The following is an 18,101-nucleotide window of genomic DNA, read 5'->3' on the forward strand; positions in this document are numbered from 1 at the left end:
GTACACAGTTGCCTAAGGTTCCATTGGTAATTGGTCGCAGAGGACGGCTGGTATCTTGGAAGACTCTGATTTTCCAGTCAAGCCCTCTTTTCCTGTTTTCCTTTTTATTCTCCCAGAATATACTGAGGGAGTTTGGGATTATTGCAGTGGAAGAATGTACATTTGAGGAGTGTCTTGGGAATTTTAGTTAAGATGTTTAGTTAAAGGGATTTATGGGACCATGTCAATGGATAGTCTGAGAGAGGGTAGACGCTGGGAATGGTTTGATTTGGCAGCTCAGTGATGTCGTCTGAAACAAGGCTTCTTTTCCATCTTTCCATTTAGTCGTCTGTGGTGTCCCCTGTGTGGTTATAACACAGCTGTCAACATCTCCCTGGTCTGCCTACTTCTTCATCAGGACTACAGAAGTGAGTGAAGGGGTCATTCTGGAAGCCCCCGGAAGACCACCCCTCACCTCTCCTTGGCCTCAACGGCTGTTGGGTCTACTCCTAAACCTGCAGCTGTTGGTTTACTTAAGCCTGTGTCATAAGTATTGTTCTGAGATTACAGTCCCTTAAAGCATGTATGTGGCACTGAGGAAATGTAGGTGACAGAAAGCAAACCGACATAGTTGCCAAGAAAATGAAAATGCGTGTAAGGAGGCAACGCTGAGGTCTATTGGAGTTGCAAATGGCAGAAATCAACCCGAGCTAGCTTGAATAAAGGGTGGGAGTTAATTAATGGATACAGGCGTGTCTCATGGAACCTGGGGACAGGGAAGCAGAGGGGTGTGGGGACAGAGGGGACGGGAGTCAGGCACCAGGAGCCATCAGTCACCACAACTGTCACTTCCTCTCTTCTCTTCTCATTTCTCTCTCTCTCCCACCCTCTCTTTGGCTCATCTTCTCACGGGGTTTTATTGTTTATAGACCGTCAGGTCCCGTGCATCAGTGCAGATGGCAGAAGATGGCTCTCTCTCAACTCTGGTATATTCGTATCCCTCCATCTTGTCACGTAAACAGAAACCGACTTGCAGCCTCTGATCTCCAATCCCTCATTCCTAGGAGGATCTACGTTGGCAAGCTCGGGTCAGGCATGCGCTCTGAGGTAAGCAGGACGCACTGGTCCAGGTAAGACCCCTGGACCCACCTGTGTGGGGTGAGGGGCGATGGGGTGCCTGGCAGGGCCGATGGTCCTTAGAGATGCCAGGCTAAGAGGGCCGCCCCGAAGTCCCCACTAGAAGGGGGATTTTAAGCTCTGGTTGATGTTTGTTCTCCAGGGCGCTCCTGGTAGCGGGTACAGTCGATGGGGAGATGCCCGTAGGAGGGGGACGTCTCCCAGTTAACCTGCTTCCACTCCCCCGGGATTCTCAGGTCTGGAGCGTGGAGGTAGAGGTGTCGGGGTTGGGGGGGGGAAGAAGCAGTGGCACGGGTAAGAAAGGAGAATCCTTTCTTCTAAGCAACTTCAGAAATTTGAGGAAATTCTACTCTTCACCATAAAACCAAAAGGAGATATTTGCTGACTCACAGGCAGACTTTTCTAGTGTTTGAAGCAAAAAACTGGCAATATTAACGCGAGCTGGTCCTCAGGGATCTCCGTCAAGACCACCTCTCCATCCTGACGATCCCTGCGGCGGCTGGGCAGCCGCCTCCCCGAGATGCTATGATCCCAAGGTCCTCAGACGCAGGTGTCCTGCTCTCTGTTTGCTCTTGGCAGCCCCGCCCTTTCCTCTGGGAGCGTGAGTCAGCAGCTGGGGTGGCGAGGTCTGAGGCCTGAGAGCAAAGTCAGACATGACTCTTCTGGGGGCTTAGATCTGTCTATTGCAGGGAGGGATTGTTTGGACCTTACCTTTGGGGATAAACCTATCAGAGAGCTTTATTCTTTTTCTCCTGTTTTACAACTTCCTCCTCAACCTAGAACAATAGCCTTATAAAAGGGCAGGAGATCCATCTGTGTCTGTTGCAGGGAAAAGGAATTGAATAGAAGACGGTGCCTTTTGTTATCTCATTTAATACAGACTGCGGTTTTTCGCCTTGAGAAGGGAGACATTTCAGAGGGTTTCACCTCGAGTGATTTCAAACTTTCCACCGCAGCGAGGTCATTTGCCGGACCTTAAGGTGGCAATGGGTTTTAGCCAAAGTTTAAGGGGTTAAGAACATGAGTAAACTCCAAGGCAGATCTCATTAAGGAAGTAACGCTAAAACCCAAAGGAATCTGAAAGCAGCGAGGGGAAAAGAAGGGGGACGGGAAAGAATTAGGAGGAAAAAGGCTGAGATCAATGACAGCCATTGTTAAGCCTAAACTGTGGATTTATTGGTTTGGATACTTGTTACCAATCAGGAGAGCCGGGCAGTAAGTATTTTTATAGCACCGTGGACTTTACAAAGCTCTTTTTTTTCCACATTCGTGTTATCGTTTCATCTCTAAAGCCACATTCTGAGGTGGGCATTACCCCCATTATGAGGGTGAATAGAGTGAGACTCGTAAGGTAAATACTTTGCTGAAAGCCTTTTATCTCGGAAGTTTTGGAGCTGGGATGCAGATTCAGGTCTTCGAATGCATTCCACTGTCTTAATACTTTCTCACTACAATGCAATTAAGAAAGCTCTTCAGCCTTTGTTATCTCACTTTATTTTCACAATGACCCCATAACAGATATATTCATTCCTATTATGCAGATGAAGAGATTCAGGCTAAATGACAATAATATTTTACATGTACTGTTTGGTTTTTTTTTTAATTGAACTATAGTTAATTTACAATGTTGTGTTAGTTTCAGGTATACAGCAAAGTGATTCAGTTAAATATATAGGTATATATATATATACATACACATATATATATACACATATATATATACACATATATATTCTTTTTCAGATTATTTTCCATTATAGGTTATCACAAGATATTGAATATAGTTCCCTGTGCTATACAATAGGTCCTTGTTGTTTACCTTTTTTTTTAAAAAAAAATTTGTTTATTTATTTATTTTTGGCTGCATTGGGTCTTCGTTGTGGTGCGTGGGCTTCTCACTGCGGTGGCTTCTCTTGTTGCGGAGCACGGGCTCTAGGCACATGGGCTTCAGTAGTTGTGGTGCATGGGCTTAGTTGCTCCATGGCATGTGAGATCTTCCTGGGCCAGGGCTCAAACCCGTGTCCCCTGCATTAGCAGGTGGATTCTTAACCGCTGCGCCACCAGGAAAGTCCTGTTTACAATTTTGTATATAGTAATGTGTATGCGTTAATCCCAAACTCCTAATTTATCCCTCCCCCCCCCACTATTCCCTTTGGTAACCATAAATTTGTTTTCTATGTCTGTGAGTTTATTTCTATTTTGTAAATAAGTTCATTTGTGTCATCTTTTTAGATTCCACATATAAGTGATATCATATGATATTTGTCTTTCTCTGTCTGACTTTCTTCATTTAGTATGATAACCTCTCGGTCTATCCATGTTGCTGCAAATAGCATTATTTCATTCATTTTATGGCTGAGTAATATTCCATTGTATATATATGCCACATCTTCTTTATCCATTCATCTGTTGATGGACACTTAGGTTGCTTCCATGTCTTGGTTGTTATGAATAGTACTGCTATGAACTTTGGGGAGCATGTATCTTTTCGAATTAGGGTTTTCTCCGGATATATTGCTGGGTCACATGGTAACTCTATTTTTAGTTTTTTTAAGGAACCTCCATACTGTTCTCCACAGTGGCTACACCAATTTACATTCCCATCAACAGTGTAGGAGGGTTCCTTTTTCTTCATACCCTCTTGTACTGGTTCTTTATACAGGTCAGGCTCTGTGCTAAGTTCCCCACACCGTTATCTCCTTGGATTCTTACCATAATTCCACGATCCTCCACTTTAATTGTGGAGAAACCGAGTCTTGGGGATGGTAAGAAATGTGCCCAAAGCTGCTCCACTGTGAAGTTCAGCCTGAGCCTCCACCAGAGGTCTAACCTGGAGCCTGTGTTTTCAGCCACCTGCCAGGGGGTCCTTGCAGGGCCCTGAGGCCAGGCTCACATGTCTTCCTATCACAGCAGGTGTGGCAGTGTTGCCTCTCTCAGCCAAGCGCTAACCGCAGCTCAGTGCCTTTACTCACTCACTAAATGTTCATCAAGTCCCTGTGAAATGCCGGGCACTTGATCAGTGAGGAGGAAGACCTGCGCAAAATACGTGTCTGCCCTCAAAGAGCTCAGGGACTCGTGAGGACGTGAGAGCCATCATCACAGTGGGACAGAGGAGCACGGAGGAGTGTCCTGCGTGCCGGGGTCACCTGAACACGGAGCACCAGAGGCTTCAGTGAGTGTCACTGCACCTCCGTGGGGCACAATGCTCATGGTCAGGGCTGAAAAGTGGGGTCCACGAAGATGTTCTTGTTTCTTCTAAAGGCAGAAGAAACAAATTAACTTTTAGATTGAAAAATCTGTCTTAATATATAATATTAATATATGTGTCTTTATACCAAGGGGCCAGGAAGGCAAAAATACCTAAGGCCCACGAGAGTCATAACGTGTCCTGATTATATGAATTTACTGTGAAGAGAAGCCCTTTCCGGAGTCTTCAACCCTGTTCCAGTACTGACATGTGACGTGGGCTCCTTCAATCCAAGTCCAGGGCTGCTAAGAGCATTCTACTCATTGCTATGGCAGGTCTGCTCAGCTTCATGTGTCCGTATCACTTTCACAGCTGCCTTGGACTATTCTTCAGGGACGGACTTGTGCAAGGAGGTTGGAGAGAGCGCAGGGCCTTGCCTGTGCTTCCTTATCATCTCATCCTCCTCGTTCTTGAAAACATTTTGAAAAATCTTAAAAAGCACCTTTTCCCTTGTAAGAACTTTGCTGGTGTGTGTGTGTGTGTGTGTGTGTGTGTGTGTGTGTGTGTGTGTGGCTGTGACTCTGGGGACGCTTAGCTAGTAGGAGGTAGGCAAGGAAGAGAGTGAAAGGCATGGGAAGCCGATTTCCAAGGTGTGGATTTCTCTGGGTCATGGGACCGGCAGTGGGTTGATCATGTAGGTTGCTGTGCATCGCCACTTAGGAAGGTAGAACGTGGAGGGTCACCACAGCAGGACTGCTTTGTAGTTTCAGAAAGTCTGAAGGCTCTTTCACACAAAACAAACCCAAACACAAAAACCCCTTCTGGAAGGATAGCTCTAGTTAAGGCTCTACCATCCTGATAAGCAGTCACTACTCTGAGCTCCTGGGATTTGCCCCTGGCCTTTGCATTTTCCTCCAGATGGTCCATCTGGAGATGCCCAAGGACTGAGGCTACTTGGATAGACTGGCCTGTTGAGGGCATTGGACCTGTTTTGCCAGAGCATCTCCCCAGTGTTTTGGAAATAGGTGAGTTGGGATTGGCCAAAACTGATATGACTCATGACACAGGTTACCAGGGTTTGGGTCAACTTTTTATGACCATGAAAAGAAGAATCGTCATCTGTCGCTGCTAGGAAATTGGCATGTGCCAAGTTTATCCTTAAACTTGTGTTGCTAGGGATAGTCTGAGCAATAATTAATAATTAAGGCAATGATTCATTTTTGCGTCTCCAGGAGTTTTGATTTTTTTACTCAACCACGAGTTTGTATGACAAACACGAAACTGAAATCTGCTTACGTCACCCACTACTTACTCACAGCTATACCTCAGTGGCTTCCTGCTGGTCTTAGGAGAAAGACTGTAATGTTTATCAGCGGCCACTAGTCCCTTTGTGGTCTCTTTCCTAGCCGGCTCTCCAGCCCCATCCCTCGATCCGCACGCACTCCCTCTGGGCTCCACACAGCCATGTTTCTAGTTCTTCAGATGATCCAGGGGAACAGTGGTCCTCCACCTGGACTGCTCTTTGCTCCTTCTCCACTCCCAGTGAGCTGCCCCACTCTTCCTATCTCTGCTCCACTATTCCTTAGCGATGCCTTTCTTGACCTCCTTGATTAGGTTCAACTCTCTTGACATTATGCTCTAGAGTGCGATGTTCTCCTGTAGAGCCCTGATCACAATGGTTTTGCCAAACTTATTCTGTGATTCTTTGATTCACATCCCTCTTTCCTACTAGATTCCCTGTCACAAGGGCTGACATCACTCACGTCTGTATCTGGACGCCTAGAATATGATAGGTGTTTAAGAAATATGTGTTGAATAAATGATAAAAGGGATAAAAGGAAGATCAGGGTAAAACAAACCCTTGTTAAGAGATTACAAAACAAATCATTCCCTTGAATATACAAGTCATTTCTTAGAGCAAAATAGGCTTATCACTCTCAGACCTAAATTATTCAAAGAACGCACAGTTGGGTTTGTGTTTTTTTTTTTTTTTTTTGTGGGGAGAATCCTATAACTAAGCCTCACATACAGAATGATAGATGGCTATTATGTATTTTTTTCCTTCTCTGTATTTTTCTTAATGGAAGCACAGGGAACTTTCCAAATATCACTGTATGATTGGAAAAAGTGAAGCAGTGCCATTTTGGGGGGAGGAGGGGAAGAAAGGGGAAAGATTCTGAAAAGGGTTTATGTTTTCTAATCAAAGTCAGATGTAGAACTGATTTTGTGTCGCTTAAGGAACACACTTCATTTTCTCCATCAGTGGTCTTGTCCAGCATTGGAGGTTCAGAGGAAGTCCCTTGAAGATAAGTGTGTCCTTCTAATTCTGTGCATTTTATACGTTAGCCGTCTGCTTTCAGCAGAGCAGAAACAGCACTCCGGGCAGACCTGAGACAACTGCTTGAGAAAGATTTCCCTTACAAGCTAAATGTTACATTTCCACTCAACAGAAAGGTACTGCTGTGTGGCCATAAAAAGCTGGCCCAAACCCTGTAACCTTTGCAGCCAGTGGTGTTATTTTTGGTTCATGCCAACACGGATCACAGCTGTGACTCAACAGAGCCGCTGAAGCAAGAATTCAAAGAGTTTAAAGAACAGCGGACTCAGAAATGACTTTTTTTCCCTTACGGTGTCATTATGCCACATTTCTTGTAGTTTACCTTTCACATTTACCAACTGCATACAGAGGAGCTCAGCTGCTGTCTGGCACATGAAATCCCGAGCTGCGTCAGCGCACTTCCCCAAATCCCACTGCAGGCAAAGGATGATGGAGCTTTCCTTTCTGGGGTGTTTGTTTTACGTAAGTAATGACTTACTTTTCAGAAGTAAAAAAAAGTCCTTGTTGATGTATTTCTCCCTCAAATAAACCCAAAATAGGATAGGGGTTTGATTTAAATGTTAGTAATTTCCCGTTTGGAGGTGACAGAAAGCCCGTATCAATTGGTTCTGTTTTGGGTTTTGCTTTTTCCTCCATGTATATTAATTACATGAGGCCACGAACTTAGAGCAAAACAGGTATGGACTCCAGTAGACAATTTATGAGTCTGTTTATCAACATTCTTTAGAAGTGTGGCTTCATTTTATTGATCACCACTTAAACCTGAAGAATGTTCCCGGTTTTCCCCTTTGGGGATGCATAGGAAAGGGGACACAGAAGAAATGATGGAACTTGTCCCTTATCTACTAAATTACTGCAATTTGAGCTTTGTGGTTAAACTTAAGAATTCTAAGGACTAACATGTTAAGGTGCTATTTTTGTCGTTGTTATTTGTGAGAGAGATCGTTAATCAAATGTTTTATAGAACCAAGGGAAAAGGCAACACATTTGATCTATTTTCTCTTTGGGAAATAGACCCAGATTTTGTGTTCTATCGTTGTCATCGCTCAGGCCTGCCACTTAGAAAACGCTCCATAGCAAAAGCTATGCTATGCTAGGCATGCTGTCACTGAGACCAGACTCAGCTCTGCATTTGGGTACTTGAATGTCAGTCTAAAAGGTGGAAATATAACTGTGGAGTTTTTCTTCGAGTAGCAAAGGTGTTAGCTTAAAAGAAATTATATTTCAGTGACATTCCTTGGATGTGGTACGTGTATAAATCCTCTTTATACACTGTCTTCAAGTATTTACCCTACAGAAAATGGAACTAGGAGATTCTGCAGAAATCCTGTAGGTTTATCATTTTATTTATAGATGCAGAAAGTAGCACAAAGAGGTTAAGGAACTTGCCTAAAGTTACACAGCTAACTGGTGGTAAAACTGGGACTTGCAGCTAAGTTCAGAATGTCCTTGAATCACACCACCTGCTTTAGAACAAATTGGTCCAGAGAACTGACTGTTCCCAAGAATTCAGATTCACAAATCTTAAAAAAATTATTTTGATCACATAATGTCATAAGAGAAAACACTGAGAATATTGAGTGAACATGGAGAATATTAATACAAATGGACATTGTGCCTATTGAAAAAGAAACAGAGTATTGCCTGTATCCTTATGTGTATCATGATTTTGAGATTATTTTGGAAGTTGCTGAAATTCAGTTTGGCAAAGCAATTCACTTTGAAAGACACGTTAGGAAACTGAAGTTTTCTTTACTGACTTTCTATCAACAAATGAGCACTGAAATGTTATCTATAGAAACGAAGATTCATTTGTTCCTGGCACACATGAGGAGCTCAACAAATATTTGTTGAATGGTTGAATAAGAACTACAGTGCTGTGGAGGTTAGCCTGCAACTATAGACACATTAATAAGGTGTTTAAACCACAGTGTTGAGCAAAACAAGCCAGACACAAGTCAGCATCCTGCATGATCCCATTTATGTGAAGTCCAAAACCAGGCAAAGCTACTTAGACTGTTAGAAGTCAGGATTGTGGTTATCTTGGGGAGGAGTAGTTGCTGGAAGGGGGTCTAAATGCTGGTCATGTTGTTTCTTGAACTGGGTGCTGGCTACACACGTGGGCTCAGCCTGTGAAAACTCATCAAATTTACATCAAGACATATGCACTTTTCTGAATGTAGATTATACTTCAACAAAAAGTAAAGAAATATATATAACATTTCATCTTAGGAACAGAACAATTTAGTAAATGCTCAGCCCATGAAAGAAATTCCTGTAGCATAAGTAAAAAAAAAAGCAACAGAAGGTGGGGTGAGGGTTTTACTTTCCATCATGCTGTAAAATGTGCAACTCTTACACTGTCGCAGAATAAATAGAACTTTGACTTTGGTTTCAAAATTTATGCAGCTGCCTCCATAGACTTTTGACAGTTTTATCACATATTTCGCAGTTACAAAGCATGCTTCAGACATCAGGATGATAGATGCAGATGTTGGTAGGGCTTATAGATCTACAGTCTTGTAAAACTGAAAAAAGAATTCAGCAAAAATAAACCATTATGGGACGTCCTTGGTGGCGCAGTGGTTAAGCATCTGCCTGCCAATGCAGGGGACACGGGTTCAAGCCCTGGTCCAGGAAGATCCCACATGCCGCGGAGCAACTAAGCCTGTGCGCCACAACTACTGAGCCTGCACTCTAGAGCCTGCGAGCCACAACTACTGAAGCCCACGCACCTAGAGCCCATGCTCCGCAACAAGAGAAGCCACCACAGTGAGAAGCCCGCGCATCTCAACGAAGAGTAGCCCTCGCTCACTGCAACTAGAAGAAGCCCACGCGCAGCAACGAAGACCCAATGCAGCCAAAAATAAATTAAAAATAAATAAATTTATAAAAAATAAAAAAATAAGCCATTGTGCTGGTCTATTGAATTACTTTGTCAGCTTTATGAGAGCACTTTCAGCATAACTGACTAAATATATAGTGGAGAAGAATAATCTTTCTAAATTAGTAAATTAGTTTTCATTTTGAAAAGTCAGATTTAGGTAAATACCCTTTTTAGGAAAGAATATATTAGTATTAATGTATACAGAACGTAATTTTTAAAAGAAACAGTTGATGCCCTTTAAAGTTGACATGAGAATAGAAATCATGGTCTAACTTCCAAATGCCCCTACCTCCCCATGCCCTTCCCCCACTGCCATCCCCTTTGGTTGTCCTGTGAGCCATTTAAAAGAAAGAAAGCAGAAATGGTGGATAAGAGGATGTGGATGACTTCCTCACGTGAAATTTTCTTGAGATTACCAGTGACTGAACTACAAAATTCACTTATTTAGGCTTTTTACCATTTTGATATATAAGCTCCTCTACAAGAGAGGCTGTTGCGTATTTATGTAGCCATCTTTCAAAATTTAAGAAGAACAGAATCTCAAGACTCCTGCAAGGACACAGTCCCTACCTCTTTTCCCCGATACACTGCACTTTGGAGCTAGATGTCCTGTTAGCTTAGCCATACAAAGGAATCTCTTATTTAAGATTTTTGTTCATTCGACTTTTAATGGCCCTATTTCTTGCTTTTTTCAACATAAGTTAAATTGTAGGTGAATTCCAACGTGCTGATCGCAATAAGCTAATCCAATTTATAAATCTAAAAATTCACTTCTTTTTTGGCTGCGTTGGGTCTTCATTGCTAAGCGCGGGCTTTCTCTAGTTGCAGCGAGCGGGGGCTACTCTTCGTTGCAGTGCGTGGGCTTCTCATTGCTGTGGCTTCTTTTGTTACGGAGCACGGGCTCTACACGCGCGGCCTTCAGTAGTTGTGGCGCGAGGGCTCAGTAGTTGTGGCGCACAGGCTCTAGAGCGCAGGCTCAGTAGTTGTGGTGCATGGGCATGTGGGATTGCTCTGAGGCATGTGGGATCTCCCCGGACCAGGGATGGAGCCCATGTCCCCTGCATTGGCAGGCAGATTCTTAACCACTGTGCCACCAGAGAAGGCCCCCAAAATGCACCTTTTAAAAAATAGAGGCTTCCCATGAATTCTTCTCAACAGAATGTGTGGTGTGTATTTCTAGGTGAATTGAAAAAATAGATGTGATCTAGAACAAGGCAACAGCTATATATTTTTGCAATACTTAAACAATTAACTCCCTTGGCAATTCCCTGGTGGTCCAGTGGTTAGGACTCCGAGGTTTCACTGCCGAGGACGTGGGTTCAGTCCCTGGTCAGGGAACTAAGATCGCACAAGCTGCGTGTCGTGGCCAAAAACAAAACCAAAAAACAAAAAACAATTAACTGGCCTATTTCTTTGTAAGGAAAACTAATAAGGAAATAGGCCTTCTCTAAAGAATTCAACCTAGCTGTAGCATCATATTAATAACTTTATTTAGCACTTTACAGTTTACAAAGCACTTTTCCTATTCTTTCCCTTCTTCAGCCCTCACAACAATTTCTGTTAATACCAGTTAAGTGTGATTCTTATTCTTATTTTACAAATGAGAAAAGTGTGACTCAGAGGCAGGGCCAGGGCTGTCTGTCTGTGTCCTCAGCTGTGTTACATGCTTTTCACTGCACTGAGCCATCTTGTAACAAGAAAGGGGAGAAATTTTTTTCTGAAAAAAATTTCTTTGCATATAATATGATATAATTAATATACTGAGAATATGATTATTTTAAAGTTGGACAAAGTTATTTCAAAATAATAATTCATTTTATTCAGCAGGTATTCGTTTAATAGCTCTTGGGAGCTAGAACAGTGCTGACTTCTGGGAGGAAAACACACGTGGGCTCTGCTCTCTAGGAGGTGACAGAGTTGTCAGAAAGACACTCTAGATTAAATAATCATGCACAAATAGATAAATAGTTAAAACTATGATAAATATTATAAAGAAAACCTAGAGAGCACCGTGAGAGATTATTACAGGGGGACTACGTGTAGAGTGGGAGAAAGTGACATTTAAGCATTAAAGTAGGATTTAGCCAGGTGAAGGGTCGGGGTAGGGAAGAGAAGAGTATTCCTGATAGAGGGAACAAAATTTGCCAAGTCCCTGAGGTGGGAGGTACAGGCACCTCCCAGGAAATGGAAGGATGCAGAGGGCAGTGAGTGTTGAAGGCAGTGGCAAGGTTTTGAGGCTGGAGAGGTCAGCAGGATCTGGGGGGCCCACTGAAAGATTTGAGCAGGGGTACAGTTTACATGTAAAACCATCATGGCTCCTGCAAGAAGAATGGATTGGACGGAGGGAAAGGACAAAGCCAAGAGAGGAAGGTTTCATAAAAGCTGAGAGCTGAAAGTGTGCTAAGAACCAGGTAGAGGTCAAGTTAATGGCTGTGAGAAGTTTCCAAGGTTACATCTGGATTTGACAATATGGAGGCCAGTAGTAACCCTGCATGGTGGGGGTGGAAGCCAGCTGGGGTGGGTTGAAGTGGCGGCTTCATAGCCATCTAAGGAAGGGGAAAGATGGGGAGGAAGCTGGAGAGGGTGTGTGCTGGGCAGGGATCAAAGGGAAGGTCTTGAAAGTGGAACATACTAAAGTATTTGGGCACAAGGAAAGTCATCTGTCATCGAGAGGGAGATTGGTGGTGATGTTGCTGAGTGTGTGAGATAGACACATGCTGTTGGCTAATCAAGGGAGCAAAGTCCCTGGGGAGTCACAAAGGGATATGACCAGAGTGCATGAGAAGCGTTTTGCACTGATTCTGGGATAGGAGGAGAGACGCCTCCTTTGTTGTGACAAAATGGGGAGGAGGAGAAGAGGGTTTGTAGATTTGGTAGGAAGATGAAGATATTTCTTTGCAATAGGTTTCCTACCCCCATCCTTTATGAGGCAGGAAGCAAGGTCATAGTGAAGGGCAAAAGGGAGTTGGAGCCGGAGGTGGAAGAGGTATGAACTTGGCATTGCGTGGAGGTGGAGAGAAAGCTCGACCAGCAGTGTCCTTGGAAACTGATGAGTATGACCTTGATGCCAATCTCCACACTGGGTATTTTTCTCCAGGAGTGTTTGGGGCTAATCTAGGTTTGGGAGAATACTGGAAGAGTTATTGGTTGATTCAGATGATTAATAATTTACAGTTAGGTGTGCTTTCAAAGATGCTTATAGTTTTTATCAAAATGCTGGATGTAAATATGATGCTGCCAGAGTGACTGATTGAATCCACAGGTGTTCAGTATCACTGACATGGTATTCCTGGCTCTGTATTTCTTTTCTTGGGATTAAAAGCAGAGATTTAGGCAAAGAATTAAATGTTGGAAATTTAGTTTCTGGCTACTAAACTCCACTGGAGTATTACATACTTCATGAGGCTGGTAAATAAATTTACTAAGCCCCATGATTAGTTTAGAAGACTGCATCTCCAGACTTCATGGTCATCTCAGTGGGCAGAACTGCAGTAAACCCTCAAGGTCATTCTCCTCTCCCTTCTCTGAACTGAAGTAGACCCACCAGCATACCCCCTTGCCCACACACACATCCTTTCTTGACCCTGCATCCCCCTCCAGCCTTTATTGTCTTGTCTTCCCTTCCCCGGAGACCTTCTTCTCCTTCTGTCTTCTCTTCTTCTTCACTTTCCATTGACTTGCCTTATACACCAGCTTCCATCCCTCTGCAGTTCACTCTCTAGGGTCTCAAAGGATGTTCTGATGGTTACGTCCAGTGGAAACACTTAAAATGCCATCTTACTTGACACCTCCTGTAGTGTTTTCACCATGGAATCTCCTCCGTATTGAATAATATGGCAGTATTCTCTCCTAGTCTCCCACCTACCTCAGTGGTAAATTCCTAGTGTCTTTGGTGGTTTCCTCTTCCTCGTGGCACTACTAAAATGTCAGTGGTCCCTAGAACTCTGTCCTGAGTCCTCTTATCATTCTATACTTATGCCACTCACACTCATGGCTCCATCTTCCAAATTGATGTCTCCAGGCAGGTGATACTGAGGAATATTCCTGTATGTCCAACTAGGCAGCTCCATGTGGATGTCCTATGAGGGCCTCAGACTCAATACGTCCAAAGTGGAGCTCATCTTCTTCTTCTGAGGAACGCTGTCTTTGCAAATATCATTGCTATCCACCAAGTTCCTCAAGTCAGGAACCAATGGGTCATTGTAAATGTCACCTTCACCCTCTTCCTGTACTTCTGGTTAATCACAAAGACTGATCTGGTCTGTATCCTAAATGCTTTCACCTCTGTTCACTTCCCCCATCACAGCTGCCATTGATCTAGTTCAAGCCCTTCTCCTCTCTCACCTGAGTCATGGCAACATCCTTCCTTTCTTTCCTCTTGTTTCTGCACACATCAACATAATCTACCTGTCACATTGCCAGCAGAGTCACCCTTCTAATGTGCAAACTGAGTCTTGTCACTCCCTTGCAAAAAACTCTTCCATGACTCTGTTATCACCTATAGTGTATACTTTTACTCTTTAGAAGGGCATACAGGTCTCTTAACAATTAGGTCTCTTTTTGCACCTTTAGCCTCAGCTTTTGACTCAGGTTTTAGAGCCCTTGCAAATCAAACATATGGATTTACTCATCAGGAACTGTGATCTTTCTTGCTTCTTGGCCTTTGTATATGCTGTTCCCTTTCCCTGGGATAGCCTCCAATGATTGTTTGTCACACAAAGTGAGACATTTACTATTTTCCTGGCTCAGTAACTGGGGGTCCAAAATGGAGGACAGAGAAGCAATAAGTTCTAGCAACTGCCCACATTTAGGAGCAGACACTCCATCAAGGATTATTAAAAAGGCTGCAGAAGGTTCCCTGAAACCTTCAGCCACGACTCCTGTCTTTCTCCCCATACTCCCAAGGAGAGCAGAGAGGGGGAATCACCGGAGTCAGGAGCCACTGGCCTGGTTGGGGAACACGTGGCTTTTTCACTTCCTCACCAGGGAGACGGGGCTGTTTCTGACAAAGCCAAGTGTACATGGGGAGCATCAAGAGGGCCACTTGTAGAGATAACTGAATCACAAGAAGAGAAGGCTGGGTCTCACTCCTCGGCTTCATGCTCGGGAAGCTGGAAACCTGTTATTTTGCTCTGTTGTCGCCATAGGAGCAGAGGGGAGCGTGGTGAAGGGATTCGTGGGGGAGCTTGACAGGTGTCCCTGGAGGTTAGGAGCATACGTATCCATAGAAACCGGTGCCGCCTCTGCCTGAAATTTCTAAGGTGAGAGGCTGTCTAACTTTTGCCAGGAGGGTGAGTAAGGACCATGGCTTAACATGCTTTGCGTGAAGAAGATGGATGTTGGGGGCCTCACTGTAGTTCTCTCTGGCCTTCAGGGGACATGGCAAAGGCAAAGGCCTCCATGGCTGAATAATAAGGAGTGGCTTCCATGGCTGAATAATAAGGAGCATGGAAGTTAGATGAGAGGCAGGAAGGAGGGCCCTCCAGGAGGCATCTGGGCCAGCGAGGGGATGCCCAACGTGGGGACGTGATTGAGGGCATGGACCACTGTCGGTGCCAAAGAGATACATGGTCAGTGATGGCAAAGGCAGGGATAAACCTGAACACCAACCCCTCCCCCAAAACCCATGCACTGGGTGTATAGAAGCCACCGTATCGGCAGAGGGCAGCAGCATCAGATGAACCAGGGTGGATCAAAGATGCTCCCCAGCGCCACCACCAGGTGGATGTCAATTGTTTAGGAAAACCTCTGCTTTCTTGTTTGTTTCTTCGAGTCCTTATCCCTGGAGGAGCGAGGCCCCGGAGAGAGAGGGGGAAGAGTTGTGTCAGAACCTGACCACACCCTTCGAGGTACTGATAAAGGAGGATATTGAAGGAGAAGAACAGCTTTAAATCGCACGCACGCACACACACACACACACACACACACACACAGAGTTTTAGAAGTCAAGAAAATACTTTTGGAAATAACAGTATTTCCAGTGCTTGAGAGTTCCTATAGGTCAGTCCATCTCAGGCTTTCTTAAATACTGAACACATTTAAATTATAAATTGACACAACAGCAGCAGGGGCACCCAAGATATTTTGCAAACTTGGGCTAGCGTCGTGGACTATTTGTCTCACTGATGAATTAACTCCTATAAGAAATCATTGCAAACATATTAATATCCATTTAAACATTAGAGATATCAAAGGAAAAAGAACAACCTGTCAAAGAAGTTGACATTTTAAATAAGATACTGAATATAAATCAATGATCATCAAATCAAGACAACATCAAACCAATAATAAATTAAGACACATTCATATCCATCAGTAAGCAGATTGAAGCTGTTTGTTCATGCATGGGGCAATCACAGTGAACGTCTGCCCATTTTACAATGGGGCACGTTTTAAAAGGCAGAGTATCAAGAATGAGGAAACGCACAATTTTTATAATACAGTTAAACACTTTCCTTACAGTTATACTTTAAATGAATTCTAGGGAAAATAAAAACAGTATAGATTTTATTTTGTTTTGGCAGATTCTAAAGAATATGCTCAGAAGCTATCATTTCTGTGGGATACCCTTTGTGAAACATTTTTTTTTTTTGCTATGGCTTTTAAAAACATATTTTTAAAATTTATTTATTTGGCTGCACTGGGTCTTAGTTGCGGCATGTGGGATCTAGTTCCCTGACCAGGGATCGAACCCAGACCCCCTGCATTGGGAGCGTGGAGTCTTAGCCACTGGACCACCAGGGAAGTCCCTGCTATGACTTTTTAAAAATTTTTTAATTTTACATTGGAGTATAGTTGATTTACAATGTTGTGTTAGTTTTAGGTGTACAGCAAAGTGATTTAGTTATACAGTATCTACTCTCTTTCACATTCTTTTCCCATACAGTTTATTACAGAGTACTGAGTAGATTTCCCTGTGCTATACAGTAGGACCTTGTTGTTTATCTATGTCATATATAGTAGTGTGTATATGTTAATCCCAACCTCCTAATTTATCCCTCCCCCCACCTTTCCCCTTTGGTAACCGTAAATTTGGTGAAACATTATCATAAGGTTCTGAGGACTAGTTATCCAAACTGTGGATGAAACAATGGGCTTGGGATGCTCCTTCAAAATTTTAGTCTAATATTTTAGTAAAGACATCGAAGTGTTACACTGTATGGACGTTTCAACTGAAAGTGAGTGACAAATGATGAAATCTTCCCCATCTGCGTTAAGGAAGGGCCAATGGGGATTTGAGAGAGCGCAGTTGAATGCGTTAGACTGGAGAAATAGAAGATGTTTTACATTTTGACCCCATTGAGTTTGAGGCTTCTTAATAAATTGGTTACTTAACACTGTCAATCCTAACCATAGTTCTCTAACTTTCTTTCTTTTGTTCACGATTTTAGTTCCTTGCTTTCTTCTCTATATCAGTTTTCCGTTGCTACAGATCACCTCAAAACTTAGCGACTGAAAAGAACCAACATTGATTATCTCACAGTTTCTGTGGGTCAGGAATTTGGGTGCAGCTTACCTGGGGGTCTCAGACTCTCCTGAGTTTGGGGCTGGTTGGGGCTGCCATCTCCTCCGAAGGACCGACTGAAGGAGGATCCCTTGCAAACTCACGCATGTGGTTGTTGGCAGGACTCAGATCCTGATGGCTGTTGGACTGAGGGCCTCGGTCCATCCTGGCTGTTGGGCAGAAGCCGCCTTCCGTGCCTTGGAAGGTGGGCCTCCCCACAGTGCAGCTCGAAACATGGCGCCTGGCTTCCTTCAGAGTGAGTGTCCAAGAGGGAACCACAGTCCCGTCATAACCTCATCTCAGAAGGGACATCCCATCACTTCTGCCATTTTCTGTTCATCAGAGGTTAGTGAGTCCGGCCCCCACTCAAGGGGCGGAGATCCCACAAGTACACAAAGAGCAGGAGGCAAGGATCACTGAGGGCCATGTACGGGGCCTCTACAAACTCACCTATCCTCACACCACAGCATCTGCCTGCTGTAGCTTCCACGCTCACCTGAAGACATGGCCTCCTCTTCTTTAAGGAAACAGATGATACGTTGTCTTTTATCTTCTGTCACTTACGTCTCACACCTTCTTCATCTTCAGCCATTTTCCCCTTCTTTCCTCCTGTTATCCCTGACAAATTGCCCTTCTTCCTGCCCTCCCTTGTCACAAATAAAATGGCCACTAGTCTTCTTGTCCTCTGCCAGCTGTCACTTCGTTACTCTGCTCCCTTTTACAAAAAACTTTTGAACAAGTTGCGTTTCTGTGGTCCCTCCATACCTCAGTTCCCATTCACTCATTGGCTCTAATCCATCAGGCCTCTGCCCCTCTCACTCCATTGAAATTATTTTTGTAAAAGTCACCAGTGATGTCCATGTGGTAACATCCAAGGGACATCCTCTATCCTTGACCACATTCAACACGGTGGACCAGTCCCACCTCCTTTCCTGATTTCCATGACACCATGGTTCACAGGGACGTGTTTTCTCTAGTCAATCTGCTCTCCTTGTTGGCTTTTCTCCTATTTGTGCTCTAAACCTTTCCCAGGCTCACTTCTGTCTTCCTTCTCTCCCTCCTTCCATAA

Source organism: Balaenoptera physalus, assembly GCF_965194825.1.
Source record: "Balaenoptera physalus genome assembly, chromosome: 11".
In the NCBI taxonomy this organism is placed as follows: domain Eukaryota; kingdom Metazoa; phylum Chordata; class Mammalia; order Artiodactyla; family Balaenopteridae; genus Balaenoptera; species Balaenoptera physalus.